The sequence below is a fragment of the Mustela lutreola genome, chromosome 4 (assembly GCF_030435805.1).
Source record: "Mustela lutreola isolate mMusLut2 chromosome 4, mMusLut2.pri, whole genome shotgun sequence".
NCBI classification, from domain to species: domain Eukaryota; kingdom Metazoa; phylum Chordata; class Mammalia; order Carnivora; family Mustelidae; genus Mustela; species Mustela lutreola.
This window is the reverse complement of record NC_081293.1, coordinates 24382717-24408707: the sequence shown is the minus strand read 5'-3', so window position 1 is coordinate 24408707 and position 25991 is coordinate 24382717. Positions and strand designations below refer to the sequence as shown.

Below are 25991 nucleotides of genomic sequence, written 5' to 3'. Positions count from 1 at the left end.
GGGAAATTCTCTATAATAATTAACTCCAATATACCTTCTGTCCCCCTCTCTGTTTCTTCTTCTTGTGGAATCCCAGTTATTCTAATATTGTTTTGTCTTATGGTATCACTTATCTCTCAAATTCTCCCCTCATGGTCCAGTAGTTGTTTGTCTCTCTCTTGCTCAGCTTCTTTCTTCTCCATCATTTGGTCTTCTGTATCACTAATTCCTTCTTCTGCCTCATTTATCCTAGCAGTACAAGCCTCCATTTTTTTTTTGATTGCCCCCATTAATAGCTCTTTTTATTTCAGCTTGGTTAGACTTTAGTTCTTTTATTTCTCCAGAAAAGGCTTTTATTTCTCCAGACAGGGTTTCTCTAATACCTTCCATGCCTTTTTTGAGCCCAGCTAGACTTTGAGAATTGTCATTCTGAACTCTAGATCTGACATATTTCCAATGTCCATATTGATTAGGTCCCTAACCTCTGGTACTGCCTCTTGTTCTTTTTTTTGTGGTTAGTTTTTCAGCCTTGTCATTTGATCCAGATAAGAATATATGAATGAGAGAATAAAATACTATAGGGGTGGCAAAGACCCCAGAAAAATGTATGCTAACCAAATCAGAAGAGAACCCAAATTAGGGGCAGAAGAAAGGAGGTAAAAAAAGTTTTTTAAAAATTAAAAGAACACATATATATTAGACTGGTGAACAGAACAGAGCCACCTACTTGATTTTGGGTGTATTTTGGTCTCTTAGAAGAAACTACCTCCCAAAATTTTAAAGAATGAAAAACTTATACATATGCAAACATAAGGGTAAACACGATGAAGCAATGGGATATGACTGTAAAGATGAAAATTTTTAAAAATTCTAAAAAAGGAATTGATAAGATAAGTTGTTTGGAAAAAGAAAGAAAGAGAAAGTGGAGAGAATTTGCTGAGGCTGGAGACTAGAACAAAGTCCTGTGCTAGATTTAGGTAGATTTTGATCTATTAGAAGAAATTGTATCCCAAAAAGTTTTTAGAAGAAAAAACCCTGTATGTATATAAAAAATAAAGTTAGATATAATGAAGGGTAAAATATGACTAATAATAAAGGTTTAAAAAGATTTTTTAAAGAAAGGGATTATTAAGATAAACTAGTTTAGAAACACTAAAAGGGGAAAGAGGAAAAGTTTAAAAATATTAGATTAAGAAAAAATAAAATTAAAAAAAATTTTTAAAAATAATTTTTAATTTGTTTATAAACATATATGTATTATTAGCTCCAGGGATACAGGTCTGTGAATCGCCAGGTTTACACACTTAACAGCATTCACCATAGCACATACCCTCCCCAATGTCCATAAAAATTTTAAAAATTTAATGAACTTTGCAAGATTAACGAATCTTGTGGAGAAAGCTATGAATTCCATGCTTTGCTTTCTCCTCCTCTGGAATTCTGCTGTTCTCCTTGATCAGTGAGCTTGGTCTTGGCTGGATGGTCTTGCTGAACTTCTGGGGGAGGCGCCTGTTGTAGTGATTCTCAAATGTTTCTGACTGAGGCATAATTGCACCGCCCTTGCCAGGGGTCGGGCTAAGTAATCTGGTGAGGTTCGCTTTTGGGAGATTTTGTTCCCTGAAGGCTTTCTGTAGAACTCTGGAGGACAGGAATGAAAATGGTGGCCTCCAGTCTCTGGCCCAGAGGAGCCGAGGGCTCAGGGCCCCACTCCTCAGTGCGCTCTCAGAGAAAAGTGCTCAATCACTCCCATCTCCCTGGTCTCCGGCCATGCTCCAAGCTCACCCGGCCTGTGACCTTGCGTTTCTGTCTCTGGCACACAGGCCTGTTTGGAGTCTCCAAACCCAGCAGATTTCTGCCTCCAGAGGAGAAAGGTGAGTCTCCCTGGATCTGCCACTGTGGGGTCCCTGCTCAAAGAGCAGTGGTCTGACTGTGCCACGGATCACAGTTTAAGGTAACCCTGAGCTGAGAGCTCACTTCTTGGCTCTGTCTCTGTAGCCAGCTTCCCCACTCTAATACCTGGGTGCTCTGCTACACTCAGACACCCCAATCCTTTTGTGACTCCACTGCATCTGAGACCACACTGTCCCTGTGAGGGCTCCATCCCCACTTAGCTTCTGGAGCAATGTCCCTCAGTGGGGCAGACTTTTAAAAGTTTGAATTTTGTGCTCCGTTGTTCCACCACTTACTGGGAGACCATCCCTCCCCTCCGTGGTCTATTTTTCAGTCACTTTGGATTCACTTCTCTGCATGTCCTGCCTTTCAGAAAGTGGTTGATTTTCTGTTTCTAGAATTGCTGCTCCTCTTCTCTTCGATCTCCTGTTGGGTTTGTAGGTGTTCAGAATGGTTTGATAACTATCTAGCTGAACACCTGCTACCTGAGGTCATCTCAGTCTGCTACTCCTCCGCCATCTTGACTCTCCCCACAAATGGTGAACTTCTTATTAACCCCCTGTATTTGCTTCCTTTCTCTCTCGTCTCAGCCCTCACTTCTCTCCCACCACTCTTCAGAGTCAGATCCCAGATAACTCTCAAACTCAGCCTTGTCTCAGAGCCTAGCACTGCGGCTCACACCCTAAGTGAGACCTCACACCATATTTCCCATCTGCTCTGACTCTTTCCCTCTTGGTCCGAGATCCAAAATGCCTTGTCCCGTACTGTCCTGGGCTCTTTCTTGCTCCCCTTCTTACCCTGAACTCATATAACTTCTCAGATCCTATCTGTCTCCAATTCCCCCACTCCATGACCAGGCTCGAGTGCAAGGACACTCCCCTGGGAGTGGGGCTGGTATTCATGCTGGTTTTGACCCAATCCTTAAGTGGAAAGAATGGAGTCTCATTTTTAAGGGAGAAAAGAGTAGAAAGAAAGAAAGAAATCCTGAAAGGACCACACCCTGTGTAGGCAATGTAGGGATGGGTCTCTAGAGGAGAACAGGCTAGATGGAGAGCTGTGTTCACCACTCACTGGTTCTATCAGTCTCTGGTCCTAACACCGGAAGTGGCAGATGGATTGGCTTTATTAGCAATGGGGCTGTGTCTTCTCTTTCCTTTCTTGAAAGTGCTCCCTTTGGAAGCAGTGCTCCCTTTCCTCACAAAGCAGCAAGCTCTGGCTGCCACCACAGCTTATATGATGCCGGGCAAGTTTTTAATCTCACCCATAGCTCAGTGTCTTCATCTGAAAAATGAGGCTCATCACACACACCTCATAGGATAGTTGCGAGGAGTAAATAAGAAGATGTGATGAAGTGCTACATGGAATGCCTGGCACGTAGTAAGAGCTCCGTTAAGTGCTAGCTGTTCTTATTAACCTGGCATGGACTGCCTGGCTCTGTTCATTATCTTTTGATTTTTTTACCTCCCTGCAGGCAGGAGGCATGCAGGAGCAGCTTTCTTCCTCTTGGTGTCTATAGGGTGTTTAGGGAATAAACATGGAAAAAGATAAAGATGTAGGGACCAAGTAGGGTCACATCCTAGCTGTCTGATCCTTGCTTTTTCATCCTGACCTCTCAGGCATGCCACAGCTTTATCTACTGCAGAAACATCCAGTTGCCTCGAAGACATGCTGGTTCTAGAGGGTTTCTGGAGTATAGTCTCTGCCATGAGGCCACCAGGAGGTTAGGGAACATGGAGAAGTGGTTCTAGCTGTGAGGAGGGGCTCGGTCCCATGCAAGTCCCCTGCACTCCTAAGAATGCAGCCCAGTTATGATGCAACGCTTCCATCAGCAGCCTCTCTTTATCATGTTTAAAACCCACAGACAGTGTGGGGGCTCGTCACTGTCCCCAGGGGAAGGCCAGGGCAGCAGTGGGGTATTTCACACTCTGAGGTGCAAAAGTATTTAAGCTGAACAAGTCGCTTAAATAATAGTGTTATCTGTTGCTTTCCCTTCAGTGTTCCGGACAGATAAAGATAAAATAGCCAAGGTAATTGTGGAGATGGAGTGTCGCTGGCAAATGATCTAAGCACAAAGACCATTTCCAGAGACAGATGGAGTGGAGGCTCCGGTAATTTTTCTTGAATCATGTTTAAAGTGGCACAGTCTGAAAAACCAATTCGGCAGGAGGGCCGCTCCGGGGTTCCAGGGCCCTCCTGAACTTTGAAAATATTAAAGTCCAGTGTGGTTTACTGGTAACAAAGAAAACACACTTTCCCCCAAGCAGCCTGCTAGAGGTGTGGGTGGCTACGGGGAGCTCAAGGGTCACCCCCTGGAGAATTCCACCCACACGGCGCTGGGGGCCAAGTGCCGACGTGTGATCACTGGTGGGCCTGGCAACTCGGCCATCTGGGCTTGGCTCAGCTCCAGGGCCAGGAGAAGCGATTTCACAGATAGGGGTGGGATCACCCCAGTGCCCTGGGAAACTTCCTCCCACACAATTCAGTTTGTTTGGGGGCATGGAGGCAACAGAATCTAGGAACCGGGCTCTGTGCATTCGAACATGCTGGCAGCATCCTTGGGCCCAATGCCAGCCCCGCAGCGGAGATGAAGCAGGTAGGGGACTTCTCTTGACTCACTCCCAACCTGCTAATGAAGGAAGTAATGGGCTCTGAAGGTAAAATGACAACTTCTTATGGAACACTTTGCAGCCATTGAAAACCATGTTGTGGAAAACCATCTAATGATGCAGGGGAATATTTTGTGATATATTGTTAGGGGGAAAAAGTAGAATATGAGGCAGTATGCAGGTATGCGCTAGGAACCCATTTTAAAAATTACAGACATGCACCCCATGTAAGGAAAAATGACGGAAGAGACAGCTAACACAGTACGTTATTTACAGATTTGTTTTGGCTTTGAATCTTTCTACATTTTCCAATTTTTCTGCAATGGGTGTGCATTTCTCCCGGAATGAGCCAAAGAGATACTAAAATTATACCTTACGTTCATATAGTATTTATAGTCTTCGAAGTTTTCTAAATACAGACTTTCCTTTGACCCTCATAACAGTTCTGTGAATTACATAGAACCATTGCTCCTGTTTTACAGATAAGCAAACTGAGGCTCAGAGCAAATGCAGGGCTTGAATAACACACTGCCCAGTGTGTGTGGCCCTGTGCCAGGGCTAGAACCCAGATCTCATGTATTCTCGCTGTAGTGTTCTTTCCACCACGTACTAGGGGTCTCGAGACGGGACTGTGCCACCTCATGTCACACCCCCAGGAATGGGAATGCCCACCTGCTCCCCTACCTGAGACCAGCCCCTCTGTTTCGTGTTCTCAGATCTGAGTTCATGCTTCTCTATACCATCCAACACAGTAGCCACTAGCCACCTCTGGTTATTTGAATTTGAATTTCAGATAATAAAAATTAAATAAGATGACACATTTGGTGTTTCAGTTACATTAGTGACATTTTCAGTGCACACAAGTCATATGTGGCTGTGCTTATGGGTATCCATCACCACAGGGTGGGCTGCTGGGCTATTTTGGATTGTTTATCTCCCGTCATGATTACACATTGGTTTATTCAGTTACTTTTGGATTCTTGTCTCTTCCCTGCGTTACACTGAAGTCCATGAGGGCAAGGATCACCCCTGATTGGCTTCCTTCCATATCCCCAATGCCAAGTCCAGTTTTTTTTTTTTTTTTAAGATTTTATCTATTTATTTCACAGAACAAGCAGGGGGAGTGGCAGGCAAAGGGAGAGGGAGAAGCAGACTCGCTGCTGAGCCAGGAGCCCAACACAGGGCTGGATCCCAGGACCCTGGGATCATGACTTGAGCTGAAGGCAGCCGTTTAACCGACTGAGCCACCCAGGCGCCCCTGAAGATCGGTCTTGACACATACAAGGTGCTAAATAAATGTCTGTTGAATGTTCTCCATGGCTTTAGGTTGAAGTCTACTCACCTTAGTGTGGCTTCTGAGGTCCCATGTCCAATGGTCTGCTCCCCCTTACCAGGCTCTCTCCAAACATTCACCTCCTTGTCTCCAGCATCTGGTTCCCCAGGTCTCTTTCTGTTCCTTTGAGGTCCCATCCTGTCTTGAACCCAAGCCTTCACAACACTCTTCCCTCTCTGCCTATGGTCCCCTCCCCATCACCCACCCTTCTCCTGGATGGCTCTTTTTCCTCCTTTGTGTCTAAGGATTCAAGATTGAAGGTCCCTGCCTCCAGAAAGCCTTCCCTGTCTCGCTGAGTCTGGGTTAGTTGCTTCTTCTGTGTGCATTCTTAGCCCTCTGAACTTCCCCCAGCTGCTACTTAGCATGCCATAGTGTAATGGTCTCTTGAGATCTTTATCTCTCCATCCAGATTGTAAGCTCCATGGGACAGAGGCTATGCTTCTTTTACTCTCCATGAGGTCCCCTCGGGCCTAGATCAGTCAGTGCCTGGCACAAAGTAATCATTCGGTCAACAAATGTTTATTAGCAACCCAGGACCATGTCAGGCACTGGGCAGGCATCAGTGGATGAAAGAGACATAGTTCCGACCTTGAGGGGCTTCCCCAGTTTTTAAACCCTGCCAATGTGTGTTGAATGACTACAGGACTGAGGCTGTGTCTCATGAGACTGGCCTAAGGCGCCAGCTATAGGGACAGCATGTCAGGCCAGAGCCGTTAGATGGGGATTGTGGACAGGGGACGTTCTGGTTGTGGGCACTCATTTTCCTAGAGCCTGCCTTGGATTTCAGGTGAGGTCCAGGTGTGAAAAGACGGCTCCAAGATCTACTTCCGTGTGCTGCTATCTCTCTGCCTCTCCATCTCTCTGTCATTCCCTCTCTCTCTCTCTCCCTTTGGATCTCTAGCGCTTCTACTTTGTTTTAAATCCCTGTTCAAGTACTCTCAGTACCCCACCCGCTAGCTTATTAAAACTGCTGGGGCTTGGTTCCTTTTTCAAAGCATCTCAGGTCTTTTCTCTGGCTCGGTGAAATGAAAACAAAATTATTCTAGTGGAACACTTTATGTTAGATGCAATCTAAGAAAACAGCTCACAGAACTGAGGGCTCATTTGGAAGCAGCCAGGGCTCCGAGGGGCGGGTGGGGAGAGGAAGCAGACAGCACATTCTCTGCAGGGCAGGGAGGGTGGAGCCTGGGGGGAAACTGTGGCACCAGGTACCAGCTGGGGTGGCACTGGGATAAGTCACGACACAAATTGATGACCCTTTTTACTGTTTTTATCCCCCTGGGATTTAAATCTTATTTTAGTCCAGAATTATGTGCCCCTTCAGCCAGGAGCCTCTGTCCCTCTCTTCCTCCTTTTATTTCCCTATCCTCTTGCCTTTAATGTTTTTTTTTTTCCTCCACTTCAAGTTTTTACTGTGCGCCTGGCCCCAGCCAGAGCCTCCCCTTCCTCTGACACCCACCCACCAGGCGTCTTTGGTGGTAAATGAAACGCCCCAGCAGGAGACAGAAATTTCTAGCTCTTCTCCTTCCTGCTGAGGCTCCGTGGCTGGGAGTTCTCAGCTCAGCCTGTTTCTTTTTCTTTTTTTTTAAAGTTTTTATTTAAATTCCACTTAGTAACACACAGCGTAGTGTTAGTTTCAGGTGAACTACAAGTTTGTTCACACAGCGTACAACAGCGGGTGCTCACTCTTTGATCCCCATCCGTGATTTCCCCCATCCCCCCCCCGCCCCACACCTCCCCTTTGGTCACCATCAATTTGTTCTCTGTGCTGACGAGTCTGTTTCTCCATCTGACTCCCTCCCTCTCTCTTCCCCCACCCCCTTTTACTCATTTGCATTTGTGTTGTTTCTTAAATTCTACATATTTAAGAGTGAAATTGAATGGTATTTGTCTTTCTCTGATTTATTTTACTTAGCAAAAATGTCACTGTGAATGGCAAGATTTCACTCTTTTTATGGCTGAGTACTATTCCAATGTACACACACACCATCTCTTCTTTAGCCATTCCTCAGTTGATGGACACTTGGGCTGGTTCCGTAGTTTGGCTATGGTAGATAACGGTGCTATACACATCAGGGTGCACGTATCCCTTTGAATAAGTATTTTCGTATTCTTTGGGTAAATACCTAGTAGTGCAATTGCTGGATGGAAGGATAGTTTCATTTTTGACTTTTCAAGGAACCTCCTTCTGCTTTCCAGAGTGGCTGCACAAGTTTGCCCTCCTGCCATCACTCGGCCTCTTTCTGATAGGATGAGCTCTGAGCTATGAGCCAGGTACTCAGGGATAGCCTGGGGCTCCATCCCGACTGAACCAGACCATAGGTGACTCTGCATTATGACAAGGCAGTGCCAACGTAAATCTCCGAGTCCTACGTATCCAGGTGTCCCAAGTCACAGGAGAGAATGAAGTCCAGAGAGGTGAGAGGGGAGGATGAATTCACACACAGCCCAGGTGCCAGACTCCCCACCCAGTGCCCTTTTCCTATGGAAAAGTCTGGAGGGCAAAACACGGTCCTTCCTCCTGTGGCATTGTGCTAAGGACTTCAGGAAGCCCATGCTGTTGGTCTTCTTACAGAACAGAAGACTGACGGAGGGTTAAGTATGCGGCTCTGACCCCTACATGGCAGATGCCTTGGGGCCAGGCCAGCGATGGGAAGCAGCAGGGAGCAGTGAGGACTGTGGCAGAGTGGAAAGTCCTTGCCTCATCTAAAAGATGAAGGAGAGCCCAGCACGGCCTCTTGTCTGACTTCTCAAGAGGTACCAGAATTCTGGGCTTTTAAAAACAGACAATCTGGTTGGTTGTATTAAAATAGGAGACCCAGAGTCGTGTGACCTGAGTTCAGGCTATTCGTAAGTGGACCAAGTGCAGCCCGTGCTCTAGGCACAGCGATGGACCCGGGGGACTTGACAGGGGACCGGGGGGCAGAGGCAAACGATGACCGTCAATGAACGCTGACCGGTTGCTTAGCACTTCCTTTCTGGCTGCTTTCCTTGAACAACTTGCGTAGATGGGGACAGGAATTATAGCAGAAGAATGCTGTGGGGTTTCTGTTTTAAGAATAGAGGGCTAAGGTTAATGCGGGTAGGACCTTCTAGCCTATGCAGACAGTGAGGAGTTGGGGGGGTGGATCTTGTGGTAGAAACTGACAGAATCCCCAAGTCCAGTTGAATTAAAAAAAAAAAAAAATAGCCGCAGTGAGTGCTTACTATGAGCTAGGCATTACATGTTAGGTCATTCATTTAACCCTCACGATGACCACATGGGGTGATTTATCTCTTTCTTTTTTTTTAACGGGTGAAGAATTTGAAGTTCAAAGAGTTTAAGTAACTTGCTCAAGGACACACTGTAAATGGCTTTTTCTAGCATTATGCTTTCCCTTCCAAAGAGTTCTCCCTGTCCCCCACAAAGCCCACACACGTGTGCACATAAGCACCCCCACTCTAGATGCAGACACATAAAATTTTGTAAGTCATCCTAAGACCCCTATGAAAAAAAACCGTGACTTTCATATCTTGCACAGTTTTTCATTAGTGAAAACTGCCTTTGGATGAGCTTACCTTTCCCACGAACTGCAGTTTATTGGCTTGGCAAAGGTGTCAGTGAGGGCTTGATTGTGGTTTATTTCCCAGCTCCCGGAGAAGTGCTCAGCCCGGGAAACAACCCAGCCCATCTTTGTGGCAGCCAGCAAGCTGGCAGCGGGCGAGGGGCAAGCACTGAACCTTTCTTTCCATTCCCTTTGGGGCTAAGCCAGGCTTTCTGCTCTCACTCCTGGCTCTTCCCTCCATGATGGAATAGGACCAGCCTGCGGCACCCCCTGCTCTCTCTCCCTTCCTCAGCCTCGGCCACATCATTGGGTGTGTGCCGGGAACTCAGCACCTACCTGCCTTGGGAGTTTGGTTATAGTCTGTGCATGATCGGAAGCTCTGAAGACACTCTCTGTCATAGTCCTGTGAATGACGTGCATTTCATTTTTGTGGGGAGCAAAATCAGTTTATCTTAGAGAAGTCCCTGGAGTTAGCTTAAGGAAGGGCCAAGGGCCTGCTGGATTCCAAGTAGAATCTGAAGTCACAGGAAAGGCTCTTCCCAGGCATACGGTGGCAGCAGAATGCCCTGACCTCACATTAGTGCTTCACCAGGAGTGTGATTCAGCTCAGCTCCACTGCTGACCTGCTCCCTTCTATGGCTCGATCTCAAAGTTTCCATTTCAAATTCCCAGAAGTGACAAGCCAAAGGCCATCACCTGGGCAAGATGGCCATCATGGATGGAATCAGCTGTGGACAGCGTGCCCCCAAATGTTTTGTGCCCCCTATCATTTTTACTGCAATATTATTATTATAGCAAAGATGACGTCAGAATGCCCAGAAGGGGTGAAGTCATCCTTTCCAATACCCAGCCTCAAATGCCTCTGCTGTGAATTTTTTAAAATTAAAATACATTTAATTAAAAAAACTATGATATGCACATGCCTGTATGAAAGCCAAGTGATCCTTCCTCCATGCACCCCCCCCCCCAAAGAATATGGGAGGAAATCAGGAAGTCAGGGCTCTAACCTGTCAAGAGCAGGTGACATCAGGGTTTAGGTGTCAACTCAGACTCTGCACTGTCCTAATTTCTCTTGGAAAGAAAATGATGAAAACATTGCAGAATGAAGGACATTTTGGCAGTCAGTTACCAAAACCGGAATAGTAATGCCCCTGTACTGAAGCAGTCAAGAACATCCAGGACCGTGACTGGCACATAACAGATGTTCAGTAAACGGCAACTGTGATGATCAACTCCCGAAGGCAGAGCTCGGCAATGGCGTGGGACTGAATAATGAAGTTGTTAAGGGAGTAACTGATGACCCACTGTGACCCACAGAGAGCAGGAAGTGGCTTGTGTGGAACGGACTTCTGAAGAACACAAAGATAGTCTGGATTGGCAGAAAGAAAGCTGGAAAGGAATGACCGAGGCAGCTTTTCAAAAACACTTGTAGACGATAACCAATATGCTAAGAAAGAAGAGAGAATAGAATCATAGTAAATGCTCAGTTAAAATCACAAGAGACCAAGAAAAAGAGTAGAAAACAAAAAGAGGAACTAAGAATGAGGACAACAAATAGGAAAACAGTAACAAATGTGATAGATATTAACCCACTTATATCACCTTGAACATCAGTAGTTTAAAAGAAGCAATGGAAGGGGGCACTTGGGTGGCTCAGTGGGTTAAAGCCTCTGTCTTCGGCTCAGGTCATGATCTCAGGGATTAAGCCTCTGATCAGCGGGGAGCCTGCTTCCCGGCTCTCTCTGCCTGCCTCTCTGTCTACTTGTGATCTCTGTCTGTCAAATCAATAAATAAAATCTTTGGAAAAAAAAAAAAAAGCAATAAAAAGACATAGTCACAGCAAATGAAAAAACAACACTGGACTATCGATTAAAAATGGATAGAGGAAAATAGACCAGGCTAACACGACTCAAAAGAAAGCAGGAGTAGCTACATTAATCTCAGAGCACTTTTCAAACTAAGGAAGGTTGTCTGGGCTAATGTCCGGGCTAGGTCATGAGGATTGTGAGTTTGAGAACCCTCAATGTGTCTCCAAACTCAGAGCTTTGGAAGCACCTTCTCAAAATGTTCAAAAGAGCCATTTTACAAAAATCTGAAATCACAGAGAGCATCTCTGAGAGGTGGTTGGGCCGATTTCACTGTCTCTTGTGGGAAGCAAGAGGACAGGTGGGGGGGGGGGGTGGGAACGGAGCAGGCTGGACCGGTTTCCACAGAAGACTCAGAAGATCAGATCCCTCCAGGCATCTGCCCACTCTCCTAGGAGCTTGGAGAAGTCAGGTACCTTCGGAAGACACGCTGCTGGGAAACCCAGCTCCCTGGTGGAGAAGGGCGGCAGTGACAGGATTTAGGGGCTGAGCCCAAGTTCTGCTTCACTCCCACGAGGATCCAAGAGAGCCAGAGGTAGGTCTGATGGGGACGAGGGCCAGGTCTAGCTCTTCTAGCCCCAAGGTTTCTATAGCACAGAACAGGGCTCAGGGAAGAGGACCTCCCACCCCTGACCCATCCCTGCACCTGATGAGTGTCGCCTTTGAGACCCGCACAGGGAAGGATGAGCTTGCCTCCTTTGGAGACACACAGGGCTACACTCCAAGCTCCGCTCTACCTCCATTATCTGCGTGGCCTTGTGCATGTTTCCCTCTGCATCTCAGTTTCCCTCATTTGTCGGATGGAAATTGCAGCATGAGGTTGGGGTGCCAGTAAGTGTGCAAGAAACATCAGTCATTATCATTAGCCAGGAAGCCTCACCAGAGCAGAAGCCACATCTCCTTCCTCAGCTGATCTTTCTAGGGCAGCTTGGCCCCAAACGGGCTCTCTGGCCTGATGGGCTGAATGACATCCGTCTGTTTGTCTTCAGACCTCAAATCCATTCACCCGTCTCTGCTCGCTGGTGAGCTCACCCATCAGTTTCTAGTGTCATGGTGAGGATTCTAGAGTTGGAGGTGTTTTTGTTTTGTTTTTTTAAGATTGGTTTTATTTATTTATTTATTTATTTATTTATTTATGAGCTATAGGGAGCATGAGAGAGTGTCAGAGGGAGAGGGAGAAGCAGAGTCCCTGCTGAGCAGGGAGACCCCAAGCCAGGGCTCTATCCCAGGATCCTGGGATTGCGACCGGAGCTTAACCAACTGAGCCACCCAGTGCCCCTGGAATGCCCGGGTCTTAATCCCGGTTCTGCTACTGAATAGCTGTATGACCTGAGTCATATTATTTAATCTCTTTGTGCAAAATGACATTCTCACTTTTTTAACATTCTTGCCAGGGGTGAATGAATTCATACAGGTAAGGTGCTGAGAAAGGCTCCAGGTGCTCTTCCCCTCCGAAGGACGGACGGCAGGGGTTGGGAGCTGCAGCCTGGCAGGGAAGTAAGAGCTTTTCCTGGGAGTCTGCTTCCCTTCAGACTGGCCCCTGCAATCAGTCCAAGGTCCTACATCCCCAAGTCTTCATCCTTGGACAGGTGGCTGGCTTTCCGGAGCCTGGAGGTGTGGACTGCCCTTCACTGGCCCAGTGGGGATTTACTCAGCCTTCCAGATTCCCATCCAGATTCCCATCCAGATTCCCATCCAGGTGTGAGGGGAGTGCAGTTGGCTAATTAAGCTGAAAGCAGCGTGAAGGTGCCAGGGAGGAAGTGGAGACATCTGTTCTCCTCTGATTGTCAACTGGCTTCTTTGTTGCTTCTTTGTAAGAACAGCTCTCTCCTCCCAGCTGCAGACTCCCTCCCCCCCAGCTGCAGACCAGTGGGAGGGCTGTCAAGGGGAGCTGTGATGAGAGATTTTCTCCTCCTGTGTGTGCTTTCCAGGCCTGGGCTTCTTACTCAACATCTACCTTTGGTGGAGTGGGTTCCATTTCGCCTTGAAGATAGCATGTGGAACTGATTTCCTTTTCACTCAGTTGACATGTTTCTGCTGTATTTCCCCCCCCCCCCCCACTTCCCTGGGCTCTGTGTATTTATTTTTATCACGTAAGGAGAGCTCTGTCTATTGCCCCGTCCAGTGGGGGGAACGCACTGCCACCGTGTGGATTATGAAGGGTGATAAAGCCCTACAAAATTTGAACAAAACCCTTCGTGTGCCTGGGTGGCTGAGGCCAGCATGGTTCATTCAGAGGCAAGGACCGCTCGGCTCCTCTCGGGGACAACGGATCCACAAACCGAAAGGTTCAAAATCCTTTGCTTCTTTGGTCTGTAGCGAAGTCAGAGATTGGACACACAGGTTCATCAACATTCATCATGTCCCCAGCACGCTTCGGTCATGTAGCTGAGGAAAGAGGAGGTGAGAGGAAAGGTGACTGAGGTTCATATACTGGATGCTTAGGAAGTACTACGCAGTGAGCAGTCGCTTCTAGATCCTCCCTAATCAAAGTTCAGACTGATGGCGTGGTCCTATATGCCAGATGTTGTCCTAGCACCTTTCTCTGCAATTCACCAGATAACTGACTTCGGAGTCATCCTGAGCTCAGGTCTCTGACCCCAGCCTGCATCATTAGCCCATGCTACACTGTGTTTTCTATTTTACGTATTTTATTTAATTTTATGGATTTTAAACTTGTTAATTATCCTAGACCTCACACCTAAAGGCGGTTACTACCATCTTCATTTACAGGCTGGGACACTCACTAAGACCCGGGAAGGTGAACTTCATCAGTAGCGGGGGAAGAATACGGTTCCTGGGTTCCTGGTGCGATTACTCAGGTAATATCAATACCCATTGGAGAGTGTGAATTTGCCTCAGTTTCTGCTACTCATTGAAACCGCTGTTGTCTCTGCTTCGATGTTGTGTCTCCAGTGCTGAGAGCAGGTGGCCCGATAACTACCTGTTGAGTGCCTAAATTCCACAGCTACCTGTGTCCTGCTCCTCCTCCCGACTATAACCTGTGAGTGGGACTGTGCAGGTGGGGAGGCTCTGGTCCTCCAGGATTGCCGGCCCCAGCACCCCAGCAAGGTTCCCCTCACGGGGCAGCCTGCAGACCTGCCTTTTGCTGCCTGTGGCATGTCATTCTATTTGGAAGACATGCAAAGGAGTAAGTGAAATAAAGATATGCCAGTGAAATAAAAACTCACCCAGGCTTTATGAATTTCAACCTTCAGAAATACTTAGAAACCGTGATAATGTTTCCACCAAGGTCAGAAAGTGTGTGAATATATCAAATTGAAATCAGGTTTTCACAACTGGTGGGTTCTGTGATGTCCTCAGTCACAACACATCAAAAGAAAGGTGTATTGCATGAAGTGAGGAAGAAACATTTTGTTCTCATAATCACCCAGTGTTGGCCACCCTCTACCTACAAGGGAAGGGGCAATCGTTGCTTATTTCAGGGTTTCCCGAGGCTCTGTCAGGGACCTGCTCCGTCCGGGTCTGGCCAGTTCTTTTTCTAGATACCCTTCTCTCCCTGCCTGCCAGGGTGTGCTCTGTGCTCTCATAGAATCTGGGAAATAGTCGAGGAGCCTCCAGGATTTACTTGTGGTCTGAACAGGGTTTTAGGTTCACGGAGTCAGGTGGTAGAATCAGGCACACTTAGCCTATGCTTCTAGCTCAGTCATGAGCTAGGTGAGGTTGGGCAAGTCATTAAGCCATTATTATTATTATTATTTTTTTTTTTTTAATTTGCTATTATTTTGAGAAGATCCTGAAATGTAACCCTTAGAATTGTTAGATAAAGACAAAGAATAAAGATATCTTCTGTTTGTCCCCTGATGAACCCCAACTCTAGATGAGACTGAGCTTGTGCCCTGGGGTCTGGGAGTGTAGCTCTAATCCTATAGTTTTCTGCTCTGTTTTAAACATTCTTGGGGGGCACCTGGGTGGCTCAGAGGGTTGAGCCTCTGCCTTCGGCTCGGGTCATGATCTGGGGGTCCTGGGGTAGGGCCCCACGTCAGGGTTTGGGCTCGTCGGGGAGCCTGCTTCTCCCTCCCTCTCTGCCTGCCTCTCTGCCTGCTTGTGATCTCTCTCTCTGTGTCAGTGAATGAATAAAATCTTACAAAAAAAAAAAAAAAAAGTTCTTGGGGCACCTAGATGGGTTCGCCGGTTAAGCATCTGATTCTTGATCTCCGCTCAGGTCTTGATCTCAGGATCATAAGTTCAAGCCCTCCCTTGAGCTCCACACTGGGCATGGAGCTTATTTAATTCCCCCAAAAATGGAATTAAAAACCTTCTTGCAGAGTTTGCATTGTATTCCATAATATGCCCATACTCTCTGCTCCTGCACCATGGGATAGAGAACCAACATTCCAGGGTTAATAGTGTATTTTGTCCCTTGTGCTAAGCTCTGGGACTTTTGGCATCATCCGTCTGTCACCACTCCTCCCCTGTTTCAAAGGCACAGGGGTCTGAGGAAAGCATGACCACAGTGCCTCGTGCTTGGTAAGACATCTTCATTTTTCAGTTTGTTTTTAAATCATACAATTCAAGTTTCTAAATTATGCTTCTTTTTTAAATGGACGTATAGTTGACCCACAATGTTGCATTAGTTTTGGGTGTACCAGGTAGTGATTGGGCGAATTCCCCATGCTGTATCTTTCATCGCCCCGACTCATTCATTCTGTAACTGGAAGCCTGCAACTCCCACTCGCCTTCAGTCCTTTCTGCCCATCCTCCCCGCTGGCAAGCACCAGCGTGTTCTCCATATTTATGGGTCTGCTTCTGGGTATGACCTCTTTAATGTTGCTTGAAAATTATCTCTGGAATAAAGGCTGAAGAGGTCAGTAGGTAAAGGGCTCCTTGGAGAGCACCTGTTTGTCCTTCCCCCGCCCTCAGAACGGCTGCCCCTCTGTTCTGATATGGTTTCACCCCCCACCCCTGGGGGCCAGGCACTTGCTGCTTATTGAGTTCGTCAGCATTTCCCCCATGGATCTCAGACTGACTAATTAGCCTACCCTGCCTGATTGCTGAACCCACAGGGCAGTGCCAGGCCAGCACTTTTCTACATGGCATCTGCTGAGAAAATGCAGAGCCTTTAACCCTGTCTTGTCTACATGGTATGGGTACGCATGAGCTCGTGTGGAGGTGGATGTGGGGGTATAACCCCCCCTGGCTTGAGGGATCGGGGCTGTAGGTTCTTCTCTTAGAGCCCATAGATACTTCCCTGCATGGTCAGATAGGGTCAGAACACTTGGAGAGACTTAAGCCAAAGATTCTCATCAATATTGAGGATGATTTAGGGGGAGAGTGGCATTGGGTAACTGAAATGATTACCCTAATTTTGAAGCACATTTTATTCAATTTTTTTTTTTTTTTTTTTTACCATCTAACTTAGCCTTTTGTTTTGAAAGAAATCAGGATCAGTCAAAAAAAGATCTGATAGTTCTCTCTTCCTCTCCCTTGGGTTGACTAGATGTGAAAAGTGGGTCGTATCACCAGTGATCTATGCTTTCTTGGCTCACAACCCCTCTTGCTAATGCAGGTCCCCAGTCCTTGCTAGAGCCCCTCAAGTGTTCCCAGGAAGTTTCTTATGAAGCTCATAAGCAAGTCGGGTCAGCTGCTGCAGGTTTCTATTGGACTCTGCTGTCCCTGGGCCATCTGTGCCTGTCCACCTCTGCTGGACATGACCACAGGACACTCTGCCTTCTCCCCACCTCCACCACTTTCCGCCACAGAGCATCCCAGTCTCCCTCTGGGAATACCTGCCCTTCCACGGAAGCATTGGTAATGCCCAGAACCTTCAAGGGACTAGCACATGGCAGCCCGTGGCACAGTTGGAGGGAATAGCTGTCTCTACTTTGTGCTTCCCAGAGCAGCCCTGCCCGAAGCTCCTGCCTTAAAAAACAGCCAGAGGTAGGGCTCTTTCTTTTTTTTTTTTTTTAAAGATTTTATTTATTTATCGGAGGGGGAGGGAGAGCGAGCACAGGCAGACAGAGTGGCAGCAGAGGCAGAGGGAGAAGCAGGCTCCCTGCTGAGCAAGGAGCCCCATGTGGGACTTGATCCCAGGACGCTGGGATCATGACCTGAGCCGAAGGCAGCTGCTTAACCAACTGAGCCACCCAGGCGTCCTGCTCTTTCATTTTTTATTGAAGGCCCTCTCTCCCCAGGGGATCGGGATGGTGTGAGGTTAGAATCTGGGTAATGGGTTCAAACTGATTAGGCTTTGAAGCCTCGTTCTCCCACTGGGGAGTTGTCCATGCTGGAGCAATTTCTTGATTTCTTTGAGCTTTAACACCATGGTTTGTGTAGTAAGACTAAAACAGTGGTACCTGATTCAGGATTGTTTAGAGGCTAAACAGGCGAATGCACCCAAAACTACCTGTTTCCCATAATGCTCTCTAATGCTAGCTGATATTAGCTAAGAGGGCCCAAGTGAGACCACTAGGGGCTGGGCAAGGACAGGGATGGTGACATTCTGCACTCTCAGCAGAAGCATGCCTTCTCTCTCACCTTGAAGACTTGACATTAGGTCAAGCTTCTCCTCATCTCCCTCTTCCCTCAGGAGATTCCTTGCTGGAAACTCCTCAGTTCTCCTAACGACCAAGTTGTCAGATAGTCCAAAACACATGTGAGTCCCAGCGGTGATACTGCTTCGGCTCCGCGTGGGACCATGCTCCCCATTCATCTGCTTGTATCTTTTTATCTATGCATCTAAGCAAATGGGTATTTATATGTTGCCATTTGCTGTATTTGTGTGTGTGTGTGTGTGTGTGTGTGTGTGTGTGTAGCTTCTGGCTGTACACACACATACACCCCCACACACATTTAATTACAGCTACCCAGTTCCTTGATGTGGCGGTCTAAAAATCTCCCCCGTGAGCAGAGTTGCCTCGTGGACTCCATGAGAAGATGCTAGTGAAGGTGGAAGGGACTTGCCATGGTTCCTCATGTTCAAGAAGCCTCTGAATGGGGCATCAGAGGATGTGGACTTGCCTCCAGGAAGGCCTGTTCTGATAACAAAGGCACAGCAGTGCATCTCAGGGAGAGCGAGGTTTCCCAGAACAACCCGCGAGAGCTGCTGTGAATACACTGATGTTCTCTGAAAGCAGGCATCTCCAGCAGACCCACTTGGCTCCAACATTCCTGGCAATGAGTACATATTCTATTTCCTTTCCTCTCCCACCTCCTCTGCCATATGACAGAACTTTCTACCATCTTTTTTCCCCCTTTTTTATTAACATATAATCTATTATTTGCCCCAGGGGTACAGGTCTGTGACTCATCAGGCTGCGTTATAGACACTGGCGGGGGTATGTGCTACGGTGAGTGCTGTGAAATACATAAGCCCGAAGATCTTTCTACCATCTTGATGTCCTGTGATGCTCATGAAAGAAGTCTGCGCAGGTTAATAATGAACCCAGATGGGATAGAGCTTGGTTTGGGGTGTGGGATTTTGTATCTCCTGGGGTTACTTGGGTTTCAAAGTCTTCAGCGGTACTTGGGCATAGGAAGCAAACCCTTCCCTTGAATCTCTTCCTGTACCTTCTGCTCAGTTCTCGCCTGAAGTTCAGATGCATTCTACCTACAGAGACTGACAGTTCTATGTGAGGTCTGATCTGAGACAGGACTGGTCCAGAGAAGAAATCGTGTCTTCTGAAACCCATTTCCAGCCCCTTTTCCACGTGTGGGTGATGAGGTATGGGTGCTTACTACTCCCCTATAGGCATTCTAGATCTTATGGGCTATGGCAATGCCCATTACCTTTGATACTACATGTACTGTTATTCCTTCTCTCCTACTCAAGGAAGGATGTGGGTAGGTGTTATGAAGGATCTTTGGGAAAATCCTATAAAGGATTTGAGATCCCTGGCAATGACCATGTGACAGATTTTTTTTTCCCTTTCCGAAGGGTACAGCATATACTGCTAAATTATGGCCACTATTCTTTTTTTTTAATTTTTAAATTTGTTTATTAACATATATTATTTGCCCCAGGGTACAGGTCTGTGAATCACCAGATTTACACACTTCATAGCACTCACCATTGCACATACCCTCCCCAATGTCCATAAGCCTACCACCCTCTCCCTACCCCCCACCCCAGGCAACCCTCAGTTTATTTTGTGAGATTAAGAGTCTCTTGTGGTTTGTCTCCATCCCAATCCCATCTTGTTTCATTTATTCTTTTTTTACCCCCAAACCCCCCACGTTGCATCTCCCCTTCCTTGTATCAGGGAGATCATGTGACAGTTGTCTTTCTCTGATTGATTTATTTCACTAAGCATAATACCCTCTAGTTCCATCCATGTTGTCGCAAATGGCAAGATTACATTTCTTTTGATGGCTGCATGGTATTCCATTGTATATATATACCACATCTTCTTTATCCATTCATCTATTGACGGACATCTAGGCTCTTTCCCTAGTTTGGCTATTTGGACATTGCTGCTATAAACATTCAGGTGCACGTGCCCCTGCAGATCACTACATTTGTATCTTTAGGGTAAATACCCAGTAGAGCAATTGCTGGGTCGTAGGGTAGCTCTATTTTCAACTTTTTGAGGAAACTCCATGCTGTTTTCCAGAGTTGCTGCACCAGCTTGCATTCCCAACAATACTGTAGGAGGGTTCCCCTTTCTCTGCATCCTCGTCAGCATCTGTCATTTCCTGACTTATTAATTTTAGCTGTTCTGACTGGTGTGAGGTGGTATCTCACTGTCGTTTTGATTTGTATTTTCCTGATGCTGAGTGATGTGGAGCACTTTTTCATGTGTCTGTTGGCCATCTGGATGTCTTCTTTGCAGAAATGTCTGTTCATGTCTTCTGCCCATTTCTTGATTGGATTATTTGTTCTTTGGGTGTTGAGTGTGATAAGTTCTTTCTAGATTTTGGATACTGGCCCTTTATCTGATACGTCATTTGCGAATATCTTCTCCCATTCTGTCAGTTGTCTTTTGGTTTTGTTAACTGTTTCCTTGCTGTGCAAAAGCTTTTGACCTTGATGAAGTCCCAGTAGTTCATTTTTGCCCTTGCTTCCCTGCCTTTGGTGATGTTCCTAGGAAGAAGTTGCTGTGACTGAAGTCGAAGATTTTGCTGCCTGTGCTGTCCTCAAGGATTTTGATGGATTCCTTTCTCACATTGAGGTCTTTCATTCATTTGGAGTCTATTTGTGTGTGTGGTATAAGGAAATGGTCCAGTTTCATTTTTCTGCATGTGGCTGTCTGATTTTCCCAACACCATTTGTTGAAGAGACTGTCTTTTTTCCATTGGAAATTCTTTTCTGCTTTGTTGAAGATTAGTTGACCATAGAGTTGAGGGTCTATTTCTGGGCTCTCTATTCTGTTCCATTGATCTATGTGTCTGTTTTTGTGCTAGTACCATACTGTCTTGATGATAGCAGCTTTGTAATAGAACTTGAAGTCTGGAGTTGTGATGCCACCAACTTTGGCTTTCTTTTTCAATATTCCTCTGGCTATTCGAATATGGCCACTATTCTTAAACAAGGTAGCCAAAGCCACTGCTTCTTGTAAGTCACCTGCTTATCTGCTTTGAGGGAGAATGTGGAACTTCTATACACCCTGGGCTTAGGGCTTTGTGTTTAGGCATATTTTTATACAAGGACACACATGAGCATGCACACAAATCTTCAAATATATTAAGTAGTCCTTTTGTAGCTTTTAAATAAAGCAGAATGTTGTAATATAAATTCACCATGGGGTTGGGTTTTACCTGGGGGCCCATAATCTTTTCCAAGGATCTCCATAGGACATCGATAGGAGTTGAGCAAATGACTGTTGTGTGAATAGTGAATCAGACTGCGATCAGATCTCAGGGATGGTACACGTTCCACATGGAAAGGCAGCCAGAATCAAAGCTTAGGAAACCGCTGGCCAAACATGTATGGGTTCTTCTGAGTGGGAAAGAGCCGTGTCCTTGGACCCTGACCTCGCCCCACTGCAGAGCACCCCTGGCCTCTCCCACCCATGATCTCTCCCTCCTTGGTCCCACTCGTGCTGGTGTCCGCATGGTCTGGTTCTTTCGTCTATTATTCTGTACGCTTACCTCATTGTTCAGTTAGGTTTTGACTCCTTCAAATGCTGGAGCAGGCAGCTGTGGCCTTCAGTTTCAACTCTACCCATTCCTATGTGCTATATGGCCTGGCTGTTTCAATTCTCTGAACTTCAGTTTCCTGATCTGTAAAACTGGAATAATAATGCTTTCTTTGTGGGCTAAGGAGAAAAGGTAATAGATAGCCCTTAGCACAGAGCCTAGCATCTGATGTGGGTTTAGCAAATACCAGTTTTTATTAAAGTTATTATTAAGATTTAGCACTCATTCACTCATCTGACATTATCCTCTGTGTCTGTACCTCCTTGTTTGCTGACACAGAGTAGGAGCACAGCATGGGTTAGCTGAATGAATCAAGTCAAAGGGAATGAATTCCTCCTTAGGTCCTGGGATGTGGCAGGAGTCAGTGCGATCCGTACTCAATGGCAGGGCCCAGGAGAACTTGGAGAGTCCAAGAAGGAGCTCGGATTTGGGGAGCAGGCATCAGCTAGGATGTGGGCTCCTCTGGTTCCCTGGCTCCATTCTGAGTCTTGGCTTGACTACTGTTTGGATCATGGAAGACCTCTCATGCCCCTGGATGGCGTGGAGAGGGTCAGGGTCACCTCTGCAGACCCCTGTGCCTGCAGGGAGTGCTGCCATACAACCCTGAACATTGGTATGGAAGACAGAGACCCTAGGCATTTGAATGAACATTCCAGCCTCTTGCCTTATTTTTGTGGAAAACCGCGGAGGGATGTGAGAGATGACCAGCTCTCTGCTCCTCCCTTGCAATGTGACCCGTGGAACCTGCTCCAGCTTTTGATTTCCGTCTCCTCCAAAATGACCTTCCCTTAGCAGCTCAACACCTCTCCTTTCAGCCCTCCCCTTCCCTTCTTTCTTTCTCTGCTAATGATTTTTGTAGTTAATGAGGTTCCCCCCCACCACCATTCTCTATGTATGTGACTCTGCCATCAACTTGAGTAACCATCAGCCATCTATTTATAACCACTGGGCCTCTCAGCTCTCCTCCCCAAATTCATCCACGGCCTCCTTATTTTTTCACAACTGCAGCAAACAAAGTATGTCTTGGCGAAGATGGTTATTTCTCTAATAAGGCGTCTCAGTATGGGAAGAGACTCTGCTGTCGAATAATTAACAACAACTTTGCTGGGACCCTTGGCCTTACGACTGAGTGTTCGGCAGCTCAGTTAATGCTCATGTGAAGGCATCTAATATTCTATGGAATTTTCTCGCGATTACAATGGAACCTGATAATAATGATGCCTGCAAGGAATTACCCCTCCCTGTCCATCATAAGGATCACAGAACTCTGCATCTCCACCGATTGATTAAGTCCTTGTTGAACATTTGTTGAACTCTGTGTTATGGTGTTTGCTCCAGGGAAATGACTGGGAGAGCTCTAGAAGGATAGACACTTGAGGCTCCCTCCAGCCTCTCTGAGCATCCGAAGCTGTGCCTCAAGCTTGAAAACCAGGTCTGGGGAGTAGGGGAGAGCAGGTGCTCTTCAGTGTCTGGAAGATTTGCGGTGTGTTCAGAGGGTAGCTGCTGGGGTGCCTGAATAGGGCTGAGCACTCTCTCGGCTCCCCTTCTCAGTTCTGTACCTTAATGGCTTATGTGTCTTAAATTCTGAGCACAGATGCTGATTTCAAGATTCAGAATCAAAGTTGAACAGCCGGCAGGTGCAGGGCGCATCTCCAGCCTGAAGCTCTCTGGCTACCAAACCCACACCTTTTGCATCACTGTCAAGTGATTTATGCCAGGAAAAGACTCAAGGCCATATGTAATTGAGTGCTGGCTCCTTGATTTGGTTGGTCCAGTAGGCATTGAGGAGGGAGAGGGTGAAAGGCGTGGTATTTGGAGAACTCCACCATTATTCAGCTGAGGAGGTTCCATTATAGCGGGACCAGACAGAGCCCCTCGATGATCTTGGAATGCGTAAGCAGGCAATGCTTCTTCCGTTCCTGGGCAAAATGAGAGCATTTCCTATGTTTGACTTAACACTTTCATTATAAACAGGTGTGTGTTGGGGGAAGGAGGTGGATGGCATTGACAATTTACTTGCCAGGCTGGGGGATCCTGGAATTTGGGATCCCCTAGGGGGTCATTTGCTTTTTCTGCTTTGCAGGTTTAGAACTTCTGCTTTTTCAATTGGTTTGGCATTGACGTTCTGGGGAACAGATCTGTGGCGGCCAAATAGGACTCTGCTCCCAGGGGAGTGGAGCATGTAGTGGAGTGTGGAGTGTTGGTGTAGAAATTTACAACAGAAGCCTTCCCAGCCGCAGGCACCTGCGGGAACCAGGGCCTCCTGAGGACAGGGGGAGGTGAAGGGTGTTGCCTGAGAAAGCCCCCATTGTTGATCAGAATACTGTCTGAGAGCCCGGAAAAGAAACAAAGGGTGTTGGCTATGCACCAGGAATATTGCTTCCTATTTATCCTGAAGATCTTTGGCCTTATTCAGTATATGTTATTAGAATCAGACCACCCATACAAGTGGGCAGAGATATCGTGAAACATTCTCTTCGGTCTTTCTGCACTCCGTCCAATACCTTTTGACAACATCAAGAGGATAACTTGTAACTAATCAGATCCAACTTATCTCATTGATTGCACGTTTATCTTCTTGATGGGTCTTTATTTTTTTTAAATCATTGTCAAGTATACGTAACAGAAAATGTACCACTTTCACCATTTTCAAGGGTGGAGATCTGTGGCGTGGAGTCCCTTCCCATTGTTCTGCATTCATCATCCCCATCCATCTCCAGAACTTTTTCATCTTCCCAAGTGACCCAATCTTCTGATTGCATGAACCACAAAGTGCCCACTTGCCCTTTGCCTGCCCCTTGCATCCTTAAGGACACTGGCGTCACCCCAGGGAGGAACTCCTTAATTGCGCAGCATTCTGAACTGGAATGGTGTGTCTCCAGTTGCAGAGCGCCCCCTCGCAGACCCTGATTCTGCAGGTGTGGAGGGAGGTCTGAGGGCCTGAACCTGCTGTGCTTGTGAGACACAATCGATCACCGGATTGTAGAGCTGGAGGAAGAGGTTCTTTCGAGCCCTGTACACTGACCACTCCCTATCCCCAGTCCCCAAAGCCCACCTCCGCCTCAAACTTCTCCCTAGCTAATGCATTCAGAAAATGCGTGCTTCCTCTTACTCTTCTCCAGACACTCCCAGGCTTCTTTCTGGTCCTGTGAGGAACACCAATTTCTGAGCCTTTGAAATATTTATCCTTTCCTCTCTGCTTTCCTTTATAATCACTCTGCTGCAAGGCTGCTTTCTTGACAGCCCTTGGAGACCTGTAGAAGGGACAGTTTAAAATGATTTATATATTTCTATTGACTTAAAACTGGGACAATTCCAGAAAAATCTGAGTTCATGTATTGTGTGTGTGTGTGTGTGTGTGTGTGTCTATGTATGGATGTTTATATTTAAGTTTCTCCTATGTTACGTGAATGGCTTTCTAGGTGTGGTCCCTGGGCCACGACCATCAGTATCATCTGGGAACTTGTTAGCAGTGGAATTTGGGGGCCTCATTCCTGACCTACTGAAACTCTGGGATGAGCTCCAGAAATCTGTGATTTAGCAAGTCTTCTAAACGATTTTGATGTGCAGCAACGTGTGAGAACCGCTACTTGAAATACATCGCCTAATTTAACTTTCAAAAAAGTGCTGAGAGAATCTCCATAAAGAGAAGACAAGGGAACTTAGAAAAATTCAAGATATGGGGGTGGACCAGGTCCAACCTCTCCCCCAGTCCCATTGTCAACTGATTTAGGGACTCCGAAGATCCTGGCAGATGGCACTCTTATACACTCCCATGCTTTCCAGCAGCCGCTTGCTGCCTAGAAAGTTTCCTCCGGCTCTCGCCAACATAGACAGGGAGGGAAGGACAAAGAGACCAGAAGAGCATGCAAATGGGAATAAGGGGCTTGGTGTCAGGGGGCCGTTTGTGCAAAAAGCAGCCAGGAGGCATCTTCCTGCACTGTTTCCCTTTGTCCCCTATGTAGCCAGCTTGCTCACCCTGGAGGGGACCCCTGGCTTCCTCTGGCATCAGCAGCTGGCTGTGCTCTGCAGGAGGTGGCTGCTGAGGGTCTGCTGGAGAAATGTCCTTCCTCAGGGTGGGCAAGCTTGGAGCGGAGCGCAGCACGCTGGAAGGGAGCACACAAGGCCAGCTGTTGGCTCCAGGACTGTGCAGAGATCAGGCGCGAGGGCCATTTGGTCTCGGCTGTTGCGTCCCGCGACCCCTGGGGAGCTGCAGTCTCGCTGCTGCTTGAAAGCCAGCTGTTTCTGGTGCTTCTGAACAAGCATGAAACTCCTCACTAATGGTTTTTCTTTAGCCTTTAAAAGTTTGCTTGGATGCGTGCGAAGTTTGTTAATGGACAATCAACACGTCTTCCTGACTCTCCCTCTGGCAGCATCAGCTCAAGGGCATTGGATTCTTAGCTTACATTTTCCCCGGTCCAGCCTGAGGTTCAGCGGAGGGGTGGTGAATTCATTCAGCCAATACTGGGGAGCTCTGGCTCTGTGCCAGGCAAGGCTCAGCGGGTGGGGATGCAGCATAGAGCAACCAGCCCCTCCCACCCCGGGGAGCCTACCTTCTAGAGGAGGCGGTCAGAGACTTTCTGTTTCTTTGTAATAATGGCAAGAAGAAGGTGAAACAGAGGGATAAGGTATCAGGTATCAGTTGGTGTGTAACACACTATCCTAAAACTCAGTG

At 47.0% G+C, this 25991-nt stretch overlaps 1 long non-coding RNA gene across 2 annotated transcripts in view; it reads left to right on the top strand.

The window, feature by feature from the left end:
• The first annotated feature begins 4164 nt into the window (after window positions 1-4164).
• LOC131830717 (uncharacterized) overlaps window positions 4165-25991 on the top strand; it is a 42943-nt gene continuing 21116 nt past the window's right edge. For both annotated transcript variants that reach the window (XR_009353323.1, XR_009353322.1), the window contains exons 1-2: window positions 4165-4462; window positions 13952-14040. This is a non-coding gene — a long non-coding RNA (uncharacterized LOC131830717). The remainder of the gene's footprint in view (window positions 4463-13951; window positions 14041-25991) is intronic.